This window comes from Sus scrofa, chromosome 1 (assembly GCF_000003025.6).
Source record: "Sus scrofa isolate TJ Tabasco breed Duroc chromosome 1, Sscrofa11.1, whole genome shotgun sequence".
NCBI classification, from domain to species: domain Eukaryota; kingdom Metazoa; phylum Chordata; class Mammalia; order Artiodactyla; family Suidae; genus Sus; species Sus scrofa.
The window spans coordinates 882,468-886,346 of record NC_010443.5 but is presented as its reverse complement, the minus strand read 5'-3'; positions in this window follow the sequence as shown (position 1 = coordinate 886,346).

The window sequence follows — 3,879 nt, the reverse complement described above, 5'->3', positions numbered from 1 at the left end:
TTTATTTAAGTTTTGGTGCATTTTTTTGCATTTTTTATTATACACGTCTTTCACCTTTAGCTTGAGTTTAGTTGTAGGTGTTTTATTGCTTCAAATGCTATTGCAAATTAAATTGCTTTTTGGTTTTTGTTATTTCATGCCCACACCCGCAGCGTATGGAAATTCCTGGGCCAGGGGTTGCATCTGAACCCCAGCTGCAACCTACATCACAGCTGCGATAATGCCAGCTCCTTTTAACCCATGGAGCCAGGTCAGGGATCAAACCCACGCCTCTGCAGCCACCAGAGCAGCTGCAGTCAGATTCCTAACCCACTGCACCACAGTGGGAACTCCACGAATTTTCTTTTAACTTTCTTTTCCTATTACTTCTTGCTAGTGTCTGTAAACGTGGTTGATTGAGCGTGTTAATCTCGCGCTCTTCCGCGGGGGCAACACCCCCCCTTCCCCACTTCACCGAGATGTAATTTTACATTTAGCACCGTTTAAGGTACACGCCCATATTTTCTTAAGTCCCCCAAATATGGCATGAGACCAAAAGAGCTTGAGAATTAAAAAAAGAAATGATGTATGAATGAGATTTGGGGGCATTTTAGCCATGGGTTTTAGAACAGTCTGATATCATGTCGTTTATCAGACAACACACAGCAGACAGAAGGGATAATCAGCTGTATGAACACATTGTAAGCAGGTGTCAGGATGGGCCATTTTAGCAGGTGTCCTTGCCAGTGACTTAGGGCCTGAGCTTCGACTGACCCAGAGGGGCCAGGGCTACTGCGGAACCAGCTTGGCTCCGCTGGCGACGGTCACTCTTCCCAACGCAGTGATGTTTGACAGCTGTCATCACTCCTGAAACCGTGCTAAAAGCAAAGCGATTCCATTTTTTCTTTTAATTCAACTATAGTTGATTTGCAGGTTGTGTTTCAGGTGTACAGCAGAGTGATTCCGTTTCTGCTCCTGGGTGTGTGTGTTCTTTTTCAGCTTCATTTCTGCTCGGGTTATCACAAGATACTGCATGTAGCTCCCTGTGCTTGACAGCAGGTCCTTTGCTGTTTCATCTCCTCTGTGTGGTGCTGTGTATCTGTTAATCCCAAACTCTTAATTGAGCCCCCACCCCAGGGTTCACCTTTGGTAACCATACGTTTGTGGTCAATGTCTGAGAGTCTGTTTCTTTTTCTTTCTTTCTTTCTTTTCTTGTGTGTGTGTGTGTTTGCCATTTCTTGGGCCGCTCCTGCGGCATATGGACGTTCCCAGGCTAGGGGTCGAATCAGAGCTGTAGCCACTGGCCTACGCCAGAGCCACAGCAACGCGGGATCCGAGCAGCGTCTGCGACCTACGCCACAGCTCACGGCAACGCCGGGTCCTTAACCCACTGAGCAAGGCCAAGGATCGAACCTGCAACCTCATGGTTCCTAGTCAGATTCGTTAACCACTGCGCCACGACAGGAACTCCTGAGAGTCTTGTTTCTGTTTGGTCAATAAGTTCATCTGTATTATTTTTTAGATTCCATGTGTAAGTGCTACCATATTCATGTCTGCTTGACTTACTTCACTTAGTATGAGACTCTCTAGGTGCACCCATGTTGCTGATAACTCAGCTATTTAAATGGGAAAAATGATACACATTCGATCCCAATTGGGCAACTACACAATTTTCACAGATAGAAAAATAAACCCACAGAACAAAAACATATTCATAGAAACAACAAACAACAATTTGAAAGGAAACGAGGGGTCGAGTTTCACGTACTGCGGTTTCCTTTTCCCACGCTGTGTTTTTCCAAATCACCTCCGTGGATGCTCACCTCTTGCCGTGAGGAGGGACCCCGTGGCAAAAAGGCTCGCCTCCCGAGAGCCTGGGCTTGTAGGAGTGGAGCGGCGGCCAGGGTCTGAGGCGCTGTGGGCGGCTGTCCCCCAGGCTGACCGTGGGGTCCGTCCCCACTGGACACTTGGTCTACGCGGGTTGGCCGCGGTGGCCTCGGGCTGAGCCGTGGTGCAGTGGAGCCGAGAGCATGTCTTTGCTGGAAGCGCTATTGTCAAGACCTCAGTCTCATCGTGCACCTGGTGCGTTTGGGGTGAAAACGTCACTCTACGAGAAAAGCCACAGTTGAAGGTGTCCAGCTTTCCAGCCGTCATCGTGGCTGAGCCCTGAGCTGAAGTCACTCTGGGAGCCCGGCGTGTCATCGCAGTTGGTCCTTGCCCTGGCGGCGAGGACCGAACGGCCCCCAAGGGGCTCGGGGCCACCTCCGTGGCAGGCGCCTCCCACGGGGACACTGGAGGCCGGGGCCAGCTCAACAAGAATCAGGAGTGTCTGCGGGGCTGCCATGTGGCAGCTCGAAGCCCAGACCCCAGGGCAGGGATTTTCTGGGCTCCCCCAAGGCTGAGGTCCTCTCCCTGCTGGACCTCACACCCCCGCCAGGTGTGTCTGCCAGGGAGCAGAGGCCAGGCCTGCCCCGCTGTTCCCTCCTCCTCCCCAGGACTCCAGGGCCAGGACCGAGGGGCGACCGAGGGTCTTCCAGTCCCTGGCAGAGCCTTGCAGGCGTCCTGCCTCGACCTGCCTGCAGGTCACAGGACCAGGGGTGGAGCCGTGGGGTGCGGCCCCCTCGTGTTCCCAAAGCCCACACACCACTCTGCTCCCGTGGCCAAAAGCCCACGTGGGAACTCAGACCAACGGAGCAAAACCTGCCTGAGGGGTTCAGACCCCCAGCGGCCGGGGGCCCTGCCCGAACCCCCAGCCCCCTTCGGCACCCGGTGGAGTTTCCACCCCTGGGCTGAGGCGGCCCCTTGACCCTGGGCCCCCCGCGCCCCCAGACGGGGCCTCACAAAACAAGGCCGGAACGTGCCCAGTTTTAGGGGCCGTTTGGGGTGTGTTTCGGGGACAATGAGGGCGCCGCTTCCCTCCCGAAGCAGAACCTCACGCGGAGGAGACGAGAGGCCACAGCCCGTTTTCCCCTGCGGGTCGCCTTCCGCCCGTCCGGTCACAGGCCACTCAGTGTCAGTGCTGGGGACGTGGCGCCCACGGGAGCCCGTCAGAAACTTGCCCTTTTCCGGAAACGTCCCCCAGACTCAAGGCGGGAAAAATTCTGTTTTCTCGCCCGACCCCTCAGCACGTTAGGAAGCCAGCAGGTGCTTGCTCCTGAGTGAAACGCACGTGTGCAGCGTCCTCGGCCCCCACGGCGCCTGTTTCCAAAGGTCCCCCAGGCCTCGGGACGCACGTCTGCTTTTCCCTCCGTGTCCGTGTCACAAATGCACCCGCTGTCACCCCGCATCGAGGCCTCTAGGGCGGCCTTGGGCGCTTGTCCTGTCCCGCGAGGCAGCCCTCTGACGTCTAGAGCGTCACACTGGCTCCGGCACCTGTTCCAGCCCGAAGTGCCCACCCCCGCGCCCCGCTGCCCGCTGTCCCCTCCCCGCCTGCTCTCTCACGTCCCCAACATCTGGCGCCACAGTCACGCTCAGGAGCCCGAGAGCCCAGCCAGGGGATGGCCTCCACCAGAGGTCACACGCGGTGACGTGTGTCCCACCAAGTCGCCTGCTGCTTCTCGCTCGGGTCTGGCACGAGCCTGTGTGCGCGAGGGGCCTCTGTGTCACTCCTTTTTCTGCAGTCACCCCCGGAGTGGGACTTGGCTCTGCCCCCTGCCGGGCACTGAGAAGCAGCTGGAGGATGGATGGCCACAGGTTGTGCTGTGGGTGACCTGGAGCAGCTCCAGGGACATGGTGAAACCTGCCCTAAACAGCTTCTCTGCATGGGGACTGGCTGCCCCTCAGCCTGCAGAGGGCACAGGGAGCACCCCCCCCAAGAAGGGCATCTCTTCTTCCTGGGGGGCCCTGCTGCTCCCCCGCGGGAAACCCTGCTAGCTCTTCAAAAAAGGGAGAGAGATTCAG